At 36.8% G+C, this 21,036-nt stretch overlaps 2 pseudogenes; one reads left to right on the top strand and one right to left on the bottom strand.

The window, feature by feature from the left end:
- Positions 1-1,997: 1,997 nt before the first annotated feature.
- LOC122144315 lies at positions 1,998-4,099 on the bottom strand (annotated as a pseudogene).
- A 5,722-nt stretch (positions 4,100-9,821) lies between these two features.
- On the top strand, positions 9,822-20,996 carry LOC109094082 (annotated as a pseudogene).
- The last annotated feature ends 40 nt before the right edge of the window (positions 20,997-21,036 follow it).

Consider the following 21,036-nt stretch of genomic DNA (forward strand, 5'->3'; position numbering starts at 1 on the left):
AGGCACTGACATGTAAAACACAGATTCTGGTTTTTATAGTAAATGGACTGATTTAAGCAATATTCAGTCATGCATGTAGATAGTTTTGTATTATTAATCTCATTAGAAACCCCAAAATATATAATACAAGAATCTTTTGTATGATCTGCAATCTTTCTGTTTATTATGCAAGTAAATATAAGTGACAGTAAGCACTACAAATGAATTGAGATGATTTCCTGTTTATGAATGTGTGGAAATGTCTCACTTTGTGTGGATTTTTGTAGATTTTAGACACATAGTCATTTTTTTAACCAATTCTTGTCTTTTATGTGACCATTGCATTTTTCGTTAGCACCCATTTGGGGTGAAACTGCCTCTTCTCTCATATTGAGAAAACAACCGGTAACATTTATTTGCTCTTCACTAAATGAATTTTTCTCAACTTTTTGTAAGTTGCTGTTTGTACTTTACAGTTTCAGCTGAAGTGCCTTATTCCAACAAGCAGTAAACAGCTCTTTAACCTCAACCACATGTTGATATGAGCCCTTTTTCTGCTGTGCAGAACTCTATTTATTCTTTCATTACTGCTCTTATTCATCCATCAACTGCTTTTTTCATCAGGCTGACTGCTCTTAGCATTAGGAGGTTACACTCCTTCAGTGTGATTTTCATTGTGTCCGTTCACACTTCATTTTAGCCCAGGAAGGACTTGAATTTATATTAATAACACCTTGATATTAATCTGTGTACAGAGTAGTGGTAGTTATTTATGTGAAACTAATTTCTGCTCATATTTTGATGCCATCAATTTGAAGTAATTCATTTATTTTAAAAAAAAAAAAATTGTTTTGCTGTGGTCTTAAGAGTGTTAAGTATTAAGAGTGTATTCTTTACCAGTTTTATGTTGTTTAAAAACACTTGAATGTGAACAGTGACAGTGAGTGCATGTTCTGGATTGTTATTCAGCTTTCATTATTCATCTAAATTGTATTTTGAGTTTAACATTTGTCTAATCATGTCATTGATATTGTAACTATTTAATTATCTACATAATTACAGTGTGGTACACATTTTTACTATTTTTGTAAACATATATTGCATAAAAACATATTTTGCAAAGCATTAATAACACTGTATGATGTAATCCCAAGTGCAAGGATAATTTCGGAAATAAAGTTATTTCATATAGACGTGACGAGTTATTTATTTTTAGTTAACACCACATGGGATATGAACAAAACACACAATAATAAATAAAAACTAGTGCGTCAAACAATTAATTGGGTCCAAAATATAAATGTTTTTGTTACATAATATATATGTGTGTATATTTACTATGTATATAAAAAAAGCACACACACACACAGTATATATTTTGAAAATATTTACATGTATATATTTATATTCATTTAATTTATACTAGATATATTAATATATATTATATAAAACAACATTTTTTCTTATATACATGCATGTGTTTTGTTGTATTTATATATACCTAATAAATATACACAGTACACGTTATAATGTGAACAAAAACGTTTACTTCGGATGCGATTAATATTTTGACAGCACTAATGAAAACATAAATTAATACATTAAATACAAAGGTATCAGTGACATAAATGTAGTTACAACAACTGGCACAACATTAACAACTGAATTGTAAACCGTTTAGCTGCTGCTGATTGGTAAATGTGTTGATTTTTGGGACAGTAACGGCTGATAGAATAGAGATGATGGTGTGTGCACTAAAAACAAACGAGAAACATAGCCATTAACAAAAGCACAAACACGAAGAGACAAATTTATGTCATCCTAACACTGGATACCTTTTCCATCAGCAGTTTTAGTAATATTAATCAAAAACCGATAATAAATGTACTTATGTCCTATTTAAAGAATTTATCTGAGTGTACTAGATTTCCTCAAACCTCACCATCAATGCAGGTGCTGTGCAGTGCTGTAAGCAGGGATGTGTGTGAATAGTGCTGCTCATACAGGGTGGACACGGACTGGAGTGAAGGCATATCTCCTGTGGGTACTGCTGAACGAGGAGGAGAAATGTGTTTCTTATGACGGGCGCGACAGTTTTGAAACCAAACCTGACCAGAAATAAATTCAAAGAAATTACTTAGACAGCATATGAGCTTTCTTCTGTTGCCACAACCATACATTTTTAGACGGCTTAATTTAGGCACTTTCGAAATTGCTAAAGAAATGTAACCTGAATGACGCGTCGGCTAAGGCCCGTCTGTTCAGCAAGCCTCTGAAGTGTCTGTGCATCGGGTTATTGTCCTGAGCAAACTGGGCCTGCATAACCTGCAAGCCACAAACATCCAAATAGTGTTCAACAGGGGGCCAGAGACATTAAGCCAGAGGGAACTCTCTAGCATGGTTTTTGATTACAAGTAGCAACAACAAAGCAGGGGATCCATTATTGCTTATACTGAACTCATTTGAATAAGACTCTGAACCCCAGATTCAGTGTGTGTGGCGTATATTGAACCACGAGAGCGATGCTTTTGTTTACCTGCAGCTGGTCTGAAGTGAAACGGGTACGTGCTCTTTTAGATGGTTTTTGGTTTATTTCACAGCCTGTATGCAACACACCTTCAGGAGAGACGTTTTTTCCTGGAATAATAAATGGTAAGGAAAAGGTGTAATTATTTATAAGACAAAACTAAGCATGCTACAAACCAGAAGACATTAAAACCAAACAACTGCTTTATTCTTCCTTTTTTTTTAATGAAACAGTTTATTGAAACTGCAGACCTCGTAATAAAGGAGCTCATAATAAAGGAGGAAAGAACAGTAATTGTTTTCATAAATATGCAGTTTAATGAAGCTAACAGTATATGGCCAAAAATGAACATGAAATTCTAAAACCTTTAAATTAGTGACATCCTTGGTAGACTTCTTACATGAAATGCTTATAAATATCAGTCAGTATCTCACAATAAGGTGTCTTAGCAAGATTATATTTAATCAGTTTATGATCAAATCTCTAGTTTTAATTATTGGGGCAAAACATAATGCAATGCAATAATTGAGAAATAACCATTCCTCAAAACATGATTTTTCTAATGCATTACATATGGATAATCAAATAAACAAATAAAATCAAATTTTTTTTTTATTTTTTTTTTTTTTTTATAATGAATCACATTTCAACATTTTTTTTTTAAGTTAGTTTAATTTTTTTGTTAATTTTGTTTGTATAATTTTATTTGTATTCAATCAGGGTGAGTAAAAGATTAAAGTAAATTATATTTGTATCATTATATTTGTATTCAATCAGGGTTACACCGAAAAGCTTCTACTTGTGTGTATTTTTTTTCTTTTTTCAGCAAAGTTTATGCAAGATCATGTTGATAATTTAGAGGCCTTAGAAATGTGATCATCAATTATGATACAGCAGGCTTTATAGAGTTAAAGCGCACCCCCTGTGCTCATGCAGGACTCTTACCTTTTTTCAGCAGCACCTTTGAGTTCGTCCAGCATGCTGTCGTAATGAACTCGACACAACAATTTTTGTCCGACCAAAGCAAACTCCTCGCCTGTGGACAGCTGCCTCTTACAAGAGAAGCACAAGAAACATGCCAGGTGGTAAACATTTCCCTTCGCCCTGCGCACCCAGTCTGTGGAGTGAACCGCTTCACCGCAGCATGAGCAGTTTGTTAGATCCTATCAAGCCATAATGGATTTAGTTAAATACATACTGAAACCATCTTGTCTGTATATGCATAATATACACCTTTCAGAAGTACCTGAAGTAATCTAGTTTGCAGAAGACCTCTCGCTCTCTAACGTAGCAGGTTGTGTGTCCACTCAGAGTGGTTTGGCACACACTGCATGAAAGGCATTGCACATGCCAGCACAAGTCATTGACCTGCACTCAACAAGACATTTTATTACAAACTGAGAATCAGCTGATGGAACTGATCATACAGCATTTCAAATTGTCAATGAAATGAATAAATATTAACTAACGTTAAAGGATCCTTCTCACCTTAAGCAGATACCGGTCTAGGATGTCCTCTCTACACCTTGTGCAAACTGCTTTGCCTTGGAAAGCATCAGATGCCATTGTTTGAGGAAGAGCAGATGGAGAAAACCGGCCATTCAGAGAGTTCTGGTGAACTCTGTAGAAACAGAAATTCTATTTGATCTGACATTTCAAAACATACAGAAAATGTTATTGGCTCCTCACAACTGTAAAACTATAGCGCACTTCTGTAAAGCACAGGAGAAACGCATTGGGTTAGGGGAAATGCGTCTTATAAATGATATTAAATGTTAAATTCTACATTTAATCCCACAAGTAACATTTTATGTACATATTAAATGTAAATTTTTAATATAAAAAAAATTAGTAACAAAAAAAATCGTATCTTTGCTACGTTTTATGAAAAAATATCGCGTTCGCGTGAGGCGGTAACCACAGCAACCGTCGCTCGTGCACTATTAGGATCTGTAGGCTATCGGTACACCGACGGAAACTCAGGTAGGCTATTGTCATTAATTAACGCTTTATTCATATCACATGTGTATCACAAAAACTGTAAAACTATTTAAAATTTAAAAAGTAGGCTATTTAAATAAAACCCGAAGAATTAAGCCAACCTAGAATATTAGTAAAAAGTCGACCGTAGATTCAACATCGTAGATCCGTAGTATATAAATATGTAGATTTACCATACAAATGTCGCTTGTAACTTCTCTGCACTTGCTGATAAAATCCTCACTGCGATCCATAGACCTGACTGTAGTGAATGAGCTTCGTGTTCCCAAATCTCGAAACATGCAGCCTTTAAATGTGCGCGCTTCATCCCGTAAACATCATCCGCTCTCCTCTTCACCATGACAACTGCAACAATTACCAAAACTACATTTACGACTTCCAGGACTCCAGTCATTGTTAAAACGTCCGACTCTTGCAGTGTATTATGTACTTGAAATCCGCATTAGGGATTCGGAAACGGTTCACATAATGCCATCACCCCAAACGTATCAATTACGCATGCCAATCAAAACCTCTGAAGAATCAGTGGAAGAAGAGAATTGATTTATTTAATAACACCAATTTAAAACCCCGCGTTTGGCAAAAACGCGCAACCAGAGCAACCCAAAGGTGAAGAGGTCTCGTTAAAACTCTTGACATTTAATTGCCGCCATTTCAAGGCGGGTCCTTTTTTCTTCTTCTGGTATAATTTAGGGGAAATCGTGGAATATTTCGCCTGAACTGTGGACGGAATAGGCTACATCACTTCGGGACAAAAAAAAAAATCAATTTATCATTATGACCAGAAAGCAGCTTTCTAGTTATTTATTTGTTCATTGTTGGTATTTCAGAATTAAACAATAGGAGTTGGCCTTAAGCCATTTCCGTGTTAATGAGCGCGTTTTGATTTTAATTGTGTGGTTTTAAAATCTGTATGGACCAGCTGACAGACATGTGCCGCACAGTCGGACGCTTTGAACATTTGTTTGAATGTTCTTACACATTATTTTAATGTTTTAAGATAAACAATAACAATAATCTATTATCATTATATTAAAATTTTATTAGTCTATCAATATTGATTTAATTTCATAGGACTATTGGTTAATACGTAGCCTATAGTTATAAGTAGGCCCTAAGTTTATGGGGTCGCTTTTTATTATTTTTAATTAACCCAATTTCAAGCAATTGTGCCTAATGGCTGATCCTAATAGGCTTATTTATACTGTAGATTATAGACTAACAATTATAGTAATAAAAACACATAAATGGCATCTATTGTTATTCTGTTTACATGAGAATTCCATTAGCTTTAGGGTGTATGACATAGGCTCTCTCTCTCTCTCTCTCTATAAATATACACACACACACAACCTTTCAAAAGTTTGGGATCATTAAGATTTTTAATCTTTTTTACCTAAGTTTCTTGAGCTCATCAAGGCTGTACTTATCTGTACTTATTTGAAAAATACAGAAAAAAAAACTTGTTATTTTGTGAAATATTAAATAACAATTTCTATTTTAATATACTTTAACATGTCACATGATCCTTTAGAAATCATTCTAATATGCTGATTTATTATCAGTGTTGGAAACAGTTGGGCTGCTTCAGGTTTTTTGGAACCTGTGATACATTTTTTCAGGATTCTTTTATATGAATATAAAATAAAAAAAAAAAAAAAAAAAAACAGCATTTATTCAAAATGGAAATCTTGTGTTACAATATACACTACCTTTCAAGAGTGTGGAGTCAGTAAATTTTTTTCTTTCTTTTTTTGAATGTAATGAATACTTTTTATTCAGCAAGGATGTGTAAAATGGATAAAAAGTGATAGTAATGACTCATATTGTTAGGAAAGATTTTTAACTTGTTCATAAAAGAATCCAGACAAAAAAATTATCAGTTTCCAAAAAAACAACACAAAAATATATATTATACACATATATTATATTATATTATTATTTTTTATTTTTATTTTTTTTGAACAATGTGCCAGTGGAAATTTTCATCGATTGCCACTCTGATGAGGGCTTCTTTAGCCCGCATGATTTGAGTTAAGGGTGTCGTGATCACTTCAGGACTGCAGGGATCTCTGTCAGGCCAATCAGAAAGCCTTGTAAAAATGCCCTATCAGGAGTGATTGCCTTCTCCACAATCACAGCACCAAATGTCCAATCTAACACTGATTGCACTTGCTGCCACCAGCAGTACACCCAAAACACCACGAAAAATCCCACTGACGCCATCTCTCTCTCTTCTCTCTCCTCTCTCTCTCTCACACACACACACGTGTCACCCACAAACACACACAAAGCATTCCTGTATGCATTTCACGCAGTACCTGCTTATGAAGGATCATTGATGTTTTGAGAGTAAGGGCAATGCAATATACAGGCTACACATTAGAATGGAGTGAAAATTATTGCTTTGCTGATATTAATAATCGTTTAGCAGCCTACAGAAAAGGGCTATAGCAAGGCTTTTGAGAAGGAGCGTTTGTTGACAAACGCAAGGCAATGGAACGCAACGAAAAGGCCTCAAGGTCAGATTTTAACACAAGATGTGACGCAAAGACCATATAAGATGAAAATAATTTTTTTTCAATAAGAACGCGTAATTTTAAGCATATAAACCATGTTGCAGTTGTAATAACAGAAAAAATGTTGGAAAATTAGGTGAAATTAAATAAGTAAGAGTAATTTACGTGTTATCCTACAATTTTAATCACACGCGCGACCAGATTGAGAAATTCATAGATGCAAACTCTTCACCTTTCAGTGACAACTCACTTTTTTGATCAAAATATGTCACCAATGAGATTTGCTTAGATCCAGTGATATATTGTATTTATTGAGGGAGCGGAGGGAGGAGGTCTTACAAGAGTACCGTACTGGGGGGCCGGTTTGCATGAACTGTTTAGTCTTAAAAAGTCAGTCATCTTTTTTTTTTTTCTTCATGTCTGGTCATAACTTTTTTAATTCAGTTATGAAAAGGTAGATTGGTCTTATTTGTATCGGAAGAGTAAGACTGATTAGCCCTTGGCAACTGGTAGTTGGTCAGACTAGTTCTAAAGACACGGTCATAGCATGATGGCTAAATTTATGCAACTGGCCCCTGGGTTGTTTCAGTTAGGTTTGCATAGTATTTTCTATATTTATGTCTAAAAAGGGTAATATTTTATGTATGTGAGGTCTGAGATGTGGGAACGGTAAAGAGAGAGAGAGCAAACACTTTGCATTTTATGTCAGCATTTGCCAACTAATCAGACAATATTCTCTTAAATAGCCTGCATAGCACTTCATCTTTTTTAACATGGGATTTTGACCAAATATATTTAATCTTGATTTTTGTAAAATGTTGCACCAAAATGTAAAAAAAAAAAAAAAAACGTTTGTGCGCTTGCTCTCCAGATGCTAAAACTGGCTATCCCTGTACACTTTTGATCAGCTGTTCCTTCATCTTGGCTGAGCTTTCAATGTTGTCACGGGAAAGGATGAAGCTGATTGGTTGGTTCTCTGTCAACTGACCCGCGGTGCGCTTGGGGCATTCTGAAAAGTTGAAATGTTTTTCTCTCGATGAGGCCGGTTGCGCCTGGAAAAAATGAGCGCGTTGAACCGCGTGCGCTTGGCAATCGTCGCTTCCAAAATGAGTGTTCCTGCCTCGCGTCTACATATGAAATTACAAACTTAAGTGCGCAAAAGCCGTGATACGTGAACGGCCCCTAAAGCTGCAGTCCGTAAGTTTTGCCTCTTTGTCGCCATCTCTGTTTGAAAACCTGCAACTGTTTGCGGAATTATCTTGCTTGTGTGGGTTGTGCTCCAGCACGGATGAATCTAATTTTTGAGGACTATGTGTGGCAGTCAGTCACTGCACTGGTGTGGATATTTAGTGTGGATTCGCAATCACAGATTTTAGCCTGCGTCTTGGAATATATGACCCAAATAAGAATTTTCACCGTATATTGTCATCTGAACAAGTAACAAGTCTGCCACTTTGTTCTGACCAACTGAGGAAAAAAGCATTACAGTAAAACGCGCTACCAGTGGTGATTAAATCTAACGATCGGTTAGCTCATATCACATCAAACTGTGCAAATTGTTATTATTGTTATACTTTATTCTCCAATTATTAATGTTAACAACATCAGAATTGCCTATGTATTAGCATGTATATTTCAATTTCTGTACAGTCTAATCTCTAATTTTCATACAATTCGAATTTCATATTAGGAAATTCTTTTTAACCCAAAAAGCAAAATATGCTCTCTTCAAACACAAATCTTGTGTAATCCCAGGCTAACGTTATCTGTAATCACATCTAAAACTGCAATATAATTTAATGTCATGCACATGTGTTTCATAAGCACATAGTCCTCTCTGGTTTACAATCCTCCATCAAAATGATAGATTTAATTATTCTAGCTGCTGTGGGAAAAGATCCTCCACCTGCAGGATCCTCACATGAGACAGCCTAGTAGCCGGGACAACTTCATGTTTACAGCATGCTCAATTTCCTGGGAAAACCTACACTTACCACTCAAATTACAAAACATTATTATAAGCCAGGGGTGGCGAACTCCGGTCCTGGAGAGCCGCAGCCCTGCAGAGTTCAGCTCCAACCCTAATTAAAACTCACCTGCTTAGAGCTTTCTAGTAACCCTTCAGACCTTGATTAGCTTGTTCAGATGTGTTTGATTAGGGTTGAAGCAAAACTCTACAGGTCTGCAGCTCTAAGACGATAGTTTTGAACACTGGCTGGTAATTTACTTGCTCAAATAAAATAAATTTAAATTTATTAACCAAATTTTAACCAAAAAAAAAAAAAAAAGTTACGGACTGCAGCTTTAAAAAAAAAATCACTTCTACATAAAGTTTTATGTATCTCACATACAACCCTACTCAGTAGGCTACGACGTGTAGGGAAATGCTTTTTATGACTCTCTGTACATAGAGTAAAACCAGCATAGCAAAAGAACATGGAAATAGAACGAACATAGGAATAAAAAGAACACCGGAAAAAAAGCTTAATGCTTTTTTACTCACTGAAAATCCCCAGTGAAAACACTAGATGGCGTGAATGTACAGCTTTAAGGCTTATTGTAACCTGACCTACAATAATAGCCACGAAATAAACCAACTTCTGTTTGGATCTAGAAAAATCTTCAAAACCATAACATTTGGAATAAGTGATATGTTAGACAATACATGACATGATGATTTCCCCCCCACTATTCAACTTTAATATTTCAATCTAATAAGCCCTGTATTTTTATTTACATCAATGATATGTAAAAAATAGACTATAAGATTTATTAATATTAGTACAATATAGCATTTAAATAAAACACAAGAATGCCGAGTCTTATGGACATCGTCACGTGATTCACCATGGCAACGCTGGCTGTCATCAGTTCCGCGCCAGGAAAGGTGTTGAGTATTCAGAGCTGGGCAGACAGATGCACGCATAGTTTTATTGTCCTCTGGATAAAAGAAAGCTCTCTTATTATCGCTTGATTCATATCAAAGATCACTGCGCACCGGCAAAATGAGTCATCTAAACCCAGGGTGAGTAACTAAGCTAGACCAAGTTGCAGTGCTGACTATAATGTAGGTGTAAAAATGTTCTCTAACTATACTGTCCTGTCTTAGACATAATCAGTATGCATAATAATTATGAGTTTTCAGCTTTTATTTTTATGACATGAAACTATGACCAAAAAGCTATTGTTACTGTGGAGATGAAACAACAGAAAGAGATCAACCACTGACTTGTTTATTGTATACCAAGGGCATGTTGTTTATTTGTTTAACATGCCTCCAATCTCTAGCGGTCATATTAATTATGTCTTAATTGATAATTAAGACAAAAATGAATTACATTTAGCCTAAGTGTAATATGAATGAATCCATATGTTTAGACTGTCTTTCAGAGGAATTATGTTTTATTTCTGAACAATTTTAGACAGAGACATGAATTCATAGGGGGGCCATGGGTTAAGTGTGCTATCCATCCACACACTCAGTTCCAATAGAAACCAGACACTGGTAATGGTATCTACTTGGCCTGTGGATTGCTGTACAGGTTGTGCTGTCTTCTTTACAAACGCTGAGGGAAATCAAATCTGTATCGGAAAAAAAAGCCAGGCAGACAAACAGTCAAGCATTTCCAAGACTACACTTGACACAGATGTAGTGTTCACCTCAAGCTGAAATCCTTGGCACTGGTAGCCTTGAGGATCACTGAATCATTCCATCAGTCTGGTCAGGCCTGTCTTTACATTACAAGTCCATCATGCCTGTATAAATGTTACAATGTGCCTGACAGCAGGCCGGTTTCCACTGGGATTGACAAAAAACTGTTTAGATTAAATTCAAATAGTGTAACATCTTAACAGTATCAAAGTTCAGGAATACAGTGTTGTTAATGTTTTTCTCCATGTAGTCTTATTTCAGCTTACAATAGCTTATCTGACAAACATCTGGCTGGGTACTTCAACAATGCAAGAATACGAAGACATCTTCAGAAAGTTGGGCTGGTATGTGCACATTTAACATAGTCAATCTAGAAAATTATGTTATGATTATTCATTGAAATTAACCAAGAGTTTAGATCGTTCGAAAAAGTTTAAATATTTACAAACTAACATACGTTGAGCTTGAGTTATAGAATGGAATAAGTATTCACATAATGATCACTTTAGGTAACCTGTCAAAAGATGAAAGGAAAAGCACTTTATTTTATACAAGATCAGATGCATCAGTCATGAAATGCAGGTGCATGTGCTTCAGATCTCTCGGAGCGGCCGGATTGTTCCTGATAAGGAGTACAAGCACAAGCTGATCCAGCGAGGGCATCAGAGACATGTGAGGGAGTGTCTAGCTCAGGCCATCTTTCACAAGGTGCTAGACATGGAGGTGAGAGCATTATACAGTCCACAGGTGCTTTATCAGACACTATTATCCTTGGCCATTGTGTAGTGTCAAAAAGTAAGAGTACTGATGTCAGCTATTCTGCTCACATAATCAGATTTGTACAGTGTAAAGACAGTATTTATGAAACCTTTACACAAATACAGTTCGTTTAAATGGAGCACAAATAGTCATTTTTATCTAGACGTCTCATAAAATCATAAAATGTATGAAATCCTGTACGGGTAAAGCAAAAAAAAAAAAAAAATGTTTTTCCATATATTTTCTATAAGAGTAATTCACTTTTCCGCTGTTTATTTCAGCGCCTTCATCAAACTGAGATCAAGAGAAAACTTGAGGAATTTGCACGGAGGGAACGAATCCACAAAATGAAGGTTTTGTATCTCTTTTTACAGAACTCCTTTCAGACTCAAAGTGGCCTTGGTGACATGATAATAAAGTTCATTTTTTGATACAGCTTTTTGCATTTTATGTTAGGCTGAGCGCACCAAGAGATATGAGGATGAACCAGTGCTAAAGCTGTCACCTCGGCCACCCACAAGGCCAAAGATCTCACACGCACAGCATTCTGGGCCGCAGGGAGAGCATTCCGAGTCAAACAGAATCTGTGAGTGGCCTATTTGAGTGTATAATGGGTAAAATAGCTTTAAATTCTACTTAAAATTAGTTTTTACTGGTTACTTAAATTAAAGTTTTGTAATTAATGCAATTAGAATTTTAGTGTTAATTTATCTATTTCAACAATACCTTTATTTACTGGAGGTTTGTATTTACTGCATAATAAAAAGGTTAGTGTATATATATAACTCCTTTTCTATAATGCACAAGTGTTACATTAGTAGGACATGTCACAAACAGGTATATTCAGGTATTATATCTCAAATTTGGTAAGGTAGTTATTCTCATACTCCTGTAGCCGAGTTCCTCCAGGCCAAACACAGCTCCAGGGAAGATGCAGAGGCCTGTTCGACTTAAGCCCCTAAACAGTAAAAGTGCCACGGGCTCTCTGAAAAGAACGTCCCCTCGACAGAGACCCCGGGACCGGGACTCCTCCAATGACACAGATCAGCCCCTCAGTTATACGGTGAGACCCTCTTGAGATGCTAATACATGTTCACTTACAAAGCCCCTTATCACGGGTCACTTACAAAGCTCAAATCACACTCAAACATCTAATATTACTCATTGACATACTGCCCTGCTGAAGTATTGAAGAATCAAAAGATTTTTATATTACTATTATAAATAAAATTATAAATATTGCTCATAAAATTCTTATAAAACCAAATTATCAAAGATATGATACAAATGATTTTTATAATTGCATTTTTTATTAATCAAAAGTCTTTTTAATTAATTTGACTGTAAGTCAACAGTTGGTTCTCAATTAGTTTGTTTTATTTCTTATACGGATTTTAAAGAAAAATAAAGTTTTATAAGAACTGGTCTCCAGAGCTATAAACTAGCAACCTTAGAGCATTGTTATTTTTACTATCATTAAGATACTATTATATTTTTTATTAATATTTTGAATCAGTATATATATATATGTTTATTTATTTATATATTCTTATATTTTAGTTAATGTTTATTTCAAGTAACAAACATTTTTTTATGATTTTAAGTGTAGTTACGTTTTAGTGAACAGTAATAACTCTATAATGACTAAAATTTCTGTCTCTCTGGGTTGTTTTATAGCTGGACAGAGATGCTGTGAAACAGTTGACCACAACAGGCTTCTCTAGCACTGTCTCGCCCTACCGTCTTCTGTCATTAACAGTTATGTGACCCCTGTGCCGCCCCCTCACAAAGAAAAAAGAAAGAGAGCCGAGAATGAACGGCACACTCAGGGGTCGAAAGTTAAGACCCACTACTGCACCAACAGTTGCTACAGAGGTCAGTATATATTGAAGTTATTTACATTAAAATAAACCTTCACTTACAAATATTCTATTATACGCTTATGCTATTCCTCCATCTACAGCCGTCTTCTCTCCAGAGGACATCAGCCCAGAGTAAAGTATTAGTAAGCATGGTGTACTTTGGAAAGAGTGTTCACCTGTCTCATGATCTGATGGACCTCAGGGATGAAGTGAAGGTCTTCCAGCAGCACTGTGGAGGAGAGAACCTGTGTGTCTACAAAGGGAAGCTGAGAGAAGAAGGTCAGTGTAGGTCTCTGTACATCTGGGCTTTGTAATTCATATTTTAAGGACACCATGAATTGTGTTACACTATTGATCTGGGGGCTTTTTGATAATAAGTGGTTCTTACCTGGTAGTGTCGCATATATTAGAATATATTATGCATATATTATGTGATTCTCATCTTTGGTTATAAGACACAATCATCAAAGGCAAATGAAAATGAACTTTCTTTGCGTACACTTACTTGTAGAAGTGTTCCAGTTTGTGTCAAGATGCCACCAGGGATTTCCCTTCAGTCTTACGTTCTTCCTGAATGGCCTGCAAGTGGATCGGCTCAGCTCCTGCTGTGAGTTCAAACACAGGAAAGGTGCTCGGCTCGGGGGCAGACATGGACACTTTGGATTTTGCGGTGTGGAAGGAGCCTCTCCATGCTACAAGTAATGAAAATTTATTTCAATATATATCAATTTCAATTATATATGTACATACTACCTTTCAAAATTTGGGGTCAGTAAGTCTTTTTTTTAATAATTCTGCACTTTTATTCAGCAAAGATGCATTATATTGATCAAAGGTGAAAGTAAATACATTTATAACAATAATAAGTTGTAAAAAAGTGTATTCCCAAAAATATTAAGAAGCACAAAAAGCATATCAGAATGATTTCTGAAGGATCATGAGACACTGGAATAATTGCTGCTGAAAATTCAGCTTTATCACAGGAATAAAATGTATTTTAAAATATATAAAAAAAAATAAAACAGTTATTTTAAATTGTAATAATATTTCACAAATATTACTGTGTTTTTGACCAAATATAGCCTTGTTGAGGATAACTTTAACAAAATCTTACCGAGCACCAAACTACCTACTTATCATTATTATCTTTGGTTATTGAAAAAAACACTAATCAAGATGCATTGTGGTTTTTTACGTTGTCATTCTTCAGGTGTATTATTGCTATGGGGCTTGGACAAAAAACCCACCCCTCCTCAAAAAAGAGTGAAAGAGGAGCTGCCAACCTCTAAATCCTCTTATGCTAAGGAGGCCACAGAAGTAAATGAAGATATAGAAACACATTCCAATGCAGAGCCTGACAAGCCTCAGGAAATGGAGACAGAATCTAATGGAGAAACAACACGACAGAAAAAGACCAAAGACGGTACAACTCTATGAGTTTGCTGATTTTAAAAACACTATCTTTTAATTGATGCCTCTGCAGGTCTATTGTACTAAGCATGGTCTCATCTATTGAGTTAGTAGTAGAAGAGCAGTAGAGCATGACTCTAGCAAACCAAGGCCATGGGTTTGAATCCCATAGAACACATATACTGATAAAATGTATTTGTTAAATACACAAAAGTTATTTTAATGCATCTATAAATTAACATTTATCTTGTGCTCTCATATAGAGTATGAGGAGGACTTTGAGGCAGATGATGAAGGGCCAGTTGAAGATGGTGATGAAGTAGAGGAAAATCCATCACATACTGCTAATGAAGGAGAAAAAGAAACTGAGACCAGGGATGAAAATGACATAAATGAAGAGAAAAGCAACTCTGACAGTGATGTTGCCAGTATGTCTAGTATGTATTACTTTATGGTCACACTATTCAGCAAACAATTGTTCAAACATGTAAAATTAACCATCTGTGTTCTTAAACACCTACTACTCACCGATTATTTGTCTTCTTCCTTCAGAGGTTAAAAGGTCATCATCTGTCTCATCGGGTCGAACGTCCCAGTTGTCCAGCAGTGACAATGACAATAGTGAAAGAGAAATTGTGGAGGACACCAAAGAAGTCATCACTGCTGATGTTCCAGAGGAGAGCATACATGCAGAGGAAGTTATCACAACAGCTGAGGCCAAGCTAGAGGAGACAGAGGGCACACAGTCCAGCGATGTTACATTGCCTCAAGCTGCTGCGGAAGACTCTGGGACACAGGATAGTCCAGGGGATGGCATGGAGAAGAGCGACCTGGAAATGTCAGAAGACACAGACAAGAAAGACGGAACTGAAGGTGAGCAATCTGGGGAGGATGCCAAACCTGAAGATAAGCCACAAGAAAATGAGCGGAGAGAGAGGTGAGTGTCTGCATGAAAACAGTGCTGTGTGTCTGTCATGATCTTTTGTGTTTATTCATGATAGCTTTTACAACATCAGAACTGGAGGGTCTGTTTTATGCTATTTACAAATAAACTAGCTGGGATTGCTGCGAGATAAACAAAGTGTTTAGTTACTTCACACTGCATTTTTAATTAAAGCTGAAGTGTCATTTGTTGGATGTTGAAATACTTTCTCCTATCCCAACTTAATATGCAGAGACATCTGTTTTAACATTTTTGTTTATTGTCACTACAGGCATAAAAATTACACATTTCAGCTTTAACCTATGAGCATCTTTTATGAAAAACTTTACTTCCTTTCACCTGAGGAGAGGATAATGACATGTACATGACCTCACTAATTACTCGAGTTCTGATTGTGTTAAAAGCAGTACATATGTAACATAATTCTCTGTGTAATTGTCAAGACCACTGAGAGCCCAGTTTGTTAAACTCTATGTGGTCTTGCAAACAGCATTGTATTGATTGGTTTGTGTCATCAAATGTGTTTTTGATAGCATGTTATGTGTGTTTCCATAAGCATACTGCTCTGTATAAACTGATCTTTCTTGACTTTCACAATTCATCAAGAATGTTTGGACTTATTTTTGAGCTACTTATATTTTATAATATGACAAGTGCACTGCAAAGCAATCTATAAACAATCTATATATTATGCATTACCTGTTAGCTCTTGTGGATTTGTTTAAATGATGGGAATACAGAGCAGTGTTTTCTATTTGTGATTTTGTGTTAAGTTTTTGATTTCAGTGTGTGTGTATCAAATGTGCATCAACCATTTTTGATTTGTTTTCTGTCACACATGATTTTGCTTAATTGGTACACTTCAAGTGTTGTGTAAAATCCATGTGTATTCTCATCAGAGAGGGTTATGGATCCTTTTTGGGCACCCGTCCTTCGTGAAAGCTTTTAAGTGATTGTTCACTGCATGCTGTGTTCTCAATCAAAGTGTTTGCTGTGTTTGTGGTAATAAACTTTTCATTTACACTATTATTTTTGTTTCATTGCTTCTATGTTTCATTTCTAAATATGTTTAACATGATTGACTAAATGTTATTAATGTAGTTAATTCACAAGGTAACATTAACATTTTGTTATGGATTTCATATGTCTGTCTCATTCCCCGTGACTATAAACAGCCAAGTCAATGCAGGAGAAGTTGGCTGAGACCATTTTGAAGGAATCTCAATGTAGTTCAGAGCCGTTCAGTGATACAAGCACAGAGGAAGATGAAGGGGCCTCAGTAAAGACCCAACAGGATGGCCAAGGTAAAAAAAAAAAAAAAAATCGTCTTTTAATTAACACAGTTATTTATTTCCAAAATAGCACTAGTAAAGATAATTTGTATTCTGTAGTACACAAACAAAATATTGACAGTTTTGTGTTTGTAAATATGTATAAATCTGAAATGGTTTAATTATAAATGCTCACTTTTACAGGAACCGAAATGGCTGAAATCACTTCGCCACAACCATCAAATACACGTGATGACATTCTGGATGAAAGTGAAGCCAACACACATGAAGCTGTGTGTGAGGAAAGGGCGCATGATGATATTGAGAAGTGTCAGCCTACCGAAGAGACATATGAACAGGAACCTAATTTCCACACAGAAGAAGAAGTACAAGAAATAGATGAGACTCAGGAGGGAGCAGCAAAAAAGTTTAGACAGGGCGAAAGAACAAAGTGACGAGTACAAACGACGGCTGAACAACAAGATAAAAGAGAGGGAAGTAAAAAAACTGAAACTGAGGGGGCAGAGGAAAGAAAGTTATGGATGGGGATAATACAAATGCAGAGGTTAATACGGAGTCTAAAAAAGACAAAGTATCATTAGTACAAGAACCAGAAACACTTGCTGAAATGCTGGACACTGGAAATACAGACACTGAGGTTTCAGAGATGGAGGGAGAGGGTTCGGCATCTCAGACAGAGAATGGTACAGAAACAGGTGCAGGTGACACTGAGTGGCAGCGAGATGCTGATGACGTAGATCAGAACATAGAGAGGAGGAGCGATGGACAGACAGACAGAGATGAAAGAGAAGACCTAACAGATGAGGCTGGGGTTGATAGGTCAACCGGGGAAATGGTACAGGAGACAGATGACAAGGTTGATGATGGTAAGGTGGAAGATGGAGAAAAATCTAGTGAAAATAAGGCAACGGAAGAAGCTGCAGAAAAGCTAGAGGTTCAGGATAGAAGGGAAAGTCTGGGAAAAGAGGAGACAGAGAAACCTGGGGATGAAGAGACCCAGGATGGTGAGAAAGAAAATGAGTTTGGGGGTGGCAATAATTTAAATGCAGAAAAGAAAGAAAATGAGGACAGTACAGAAACAGAAAAAGATGAAAATGGTGTAAATGATGAAGCTAAAGGAGGTGAAGCTAAAGAACTGTCTAGTGAGGCTAGGAATACACAAAATGAGTCAGAGGATGTTCAGGATGTGAGGACACAGGGTAATGAAAAAGAGGAGGATGCCCTGAATGATGAAAAGGTTAGAAACGAACTTAGTGTTGAGGCAGAGGAAGAAAGGCAAGAGAAACCAAAGAGTGAGGATGATAATGGAGGAGAAACCGAAAAAGTGAAAGACAAAACAATGGAAGATGGGGCTCAGAAAGAGGGAGAAGAAGCAGAGATGGAGGACAAGAAGATAGATGAGATGGCAGAGGGAGCAGATGGAAATTGTGTAGAGAATGTGCTAGAAACAAGTGAAAAGTTGGTAGAAGAGCCAAAGAAAGAGGTGACAGATATGAACAAAATTAGTGAGAATAAATTAGAAGAGGATGGAAAAGAAGAGGCGGTTTCTGATGAAAATACAGCCCAAAAACTAGAGGTCAACTTTGAGGACCAAAATGAGGAATCTATTTCACAGGAAGAACAAAATGAAATAGGTTCAAGGGGGGCACCCGATGATGACACAGAGGTCAGTACCAGTACCAAGGGAGAAGTGGATGAACCTGCTGGGGTGAATAATGACCTGCTAGATAGTAACACAGATGCTGAAAATGGAGAGAGACAAGACGTCAGTCTTGAGGAGGCTGAGAAGGTAGAAGAATATCTCCAAGAGGAAATGCAAGGTAAATCAGAGGGTGAGACAACTGGTGATAGAGCTCAAGAAGTTATAGATGATAATAAAAAGCCAGAAACTGATAAAGATGTGAAAGAAGAAGAAAAACACGATGACGACGAGCAAGAGATTGCAAATAAGTCAGATGCTGAACTTGTTCCCTCGGAAAGGGAGTCTCAATTGGGTAATGAACATGAGGACCAGGCCGGTGACAATCAAAAAGCAGACAAAGAAGAGGCTGATAAAGAATCAGAGACATCTGCAACAACGTTCATAGAAAACGTAACCTCTCAGATAACCCAGGAGACAACCAATAAGGATACAGAAAATGACATTGTCTCGGCAGATGCCAAAGCACAAGAACCAAATGAGTCAGAACTGAAAAGTACTGACAATGAACTGAGAAGTAGAGATGCTCCTAAAGTAATGGATGGAGATCCAGTGGAACCTTTGGAGAGTAAAAAGTGAATTCTGTAAAATACTGATGGTGGTTCATCTGTTACCCATTCACTGAAATCACAGCCTGTGGAGAAAGACAAAGATCCAGTTCTGAGCATCGATTCAGAAGATCTGGCCATTCATTCATCAGCTTTAACTAAATCAGTTGGGGTGGATTTAGTAAGTAACTGGATTAGCATACACCAAGAATCAAGGTATTTTCAGACATTTATCGAGCCGCTTGATGAAGAGAGTCTCATCTCTGAAGAAACTGAGGAGAGGCTAAATGGTGAAGTATTAAAAGCTACAGACACACCAACAAGTACTGATATTGAGGGCCTTGATGAAACACTCAATAGTAGAGATGAAACTGCAACTCCTGCAAGGAAAAATCTCAGTGAGAACACAGAGTCTGTAGTTGAAAGCTTGAAAACAGAGACCAAAGCTGAGGCCATAGAAGCAGATGCTCACAGTAATCACTCCAAAGACAGCATACATACCTCAACCAAAGATGAAAGAGTCCAGGAGGCTGGAGATACTAAAGGTTCTTTGGTCACTACTAGGTCAAGACAGAGTAATTATGAACAGACCAATCAAAAAGACATTGCTGGACAGGAAACATCAATATCAGATGATACCATAAACCTAGGGACAACAGCAACATCTGAAGACATTCAAGAGCGAGCACCATCTGAAACTGATCATCAGAATGTACCAACAAATGTCGACCTGAATGGAAAAGAATATGAAAGCAGTAATCAACAAAACATGACTGATGAAACCATGCATTTATCCCAAACAGAGGAAGCAAGTAAAAAAGAGACCCTGGAGAGTTTAGAAACAATTGCAACCTGAACATGTATCTCAACCGAGTGTATCGAGCCTCAGAGTCCAACAATCACAGTAATTACAGACCTCACAATCATCAATAAATCGGAAAACGGAAGCCAAGATGACACTGCAAGTGTAGACTTCCATTCCAGACAGTCGGATGGAAACAGTAGAACGAAAGTAATCGATGGTCATTTAAAACAGACTCTCAGCAGCAGAGACACATTAAGCACTTTCTCATTGGACGACGCAAGGTTTTTTGGGCCCGCAGGATATCCAAGATTAACGACTGCTCACACTGAGAACAGTTATTAGAGCAATAGTAAATCCTTAAGCTAACCCAGGGGTCTCCAATCCTTCTCCTGTTCCACCGAGTTTAGGTTCAGCCCCAATTAAACATATCAGAACAAGTTAATCAGGGTCTTCAGGATTACTAGAGTTTCCAGACAGTTGTGTTGGGGCAGATTGAACTGAACTCTGCAAGACATTGGCCTTCCAGGAGCAGGATTAGACCCATATTAATGGGTTTAAAATAGTGGCACTTACTTTTCCTTATCAGAGACCCATAGTGAGTCCTGTGTGCTTGGTAGTGAAGCTATCAACAGCCCACTGAAAATAGACACCGTAGGACTCGCACAGCACAAATAATTTAATTATTCATGATGCGGAGCCCTCCAGTTGGTCAGGCTGCACTAGCAGTATACCGACATACTTCAGAACTTAACTAAGAGAATTGAACTAAAACATCAATGCTTGCACTTTCCTCTGTGTTCCTGATTAGTATAGTATTAGAAGAATGACATGAACACCTTGCTGATTTTTGGCACTAGTTTAATGATGTTCTTATGATTTTACACTGGATTAGTTCACATACATTGCTATGATACCGTCTTTGTTTCTTGTCATATACTTGAGATGTTTCGATCCCACAAGCAAGGCCAAATTGCTCTAACAGTGCCTGTGTTGTTAGGTGATGTCAGTCATGATCTTGTCAAGTTCCTGTTTCTCTCTGG

This window comes from Cyprinus carpio, unplaced genomic scaffold (genome assembly GCF_018340385.1).
Source record: "Cyprinus carpio isolate SPL01 unplaced genomic scaffold, ASM1834038v1 S000006640, whole genome shotgun sequence".
NCBI classification, from domain to species: Eukaryota; Metazoa; Chordata; class Actinopteri; order Cypriniformes; family Cyprinidae; genus Cyprinus; species Cyprinus carpio.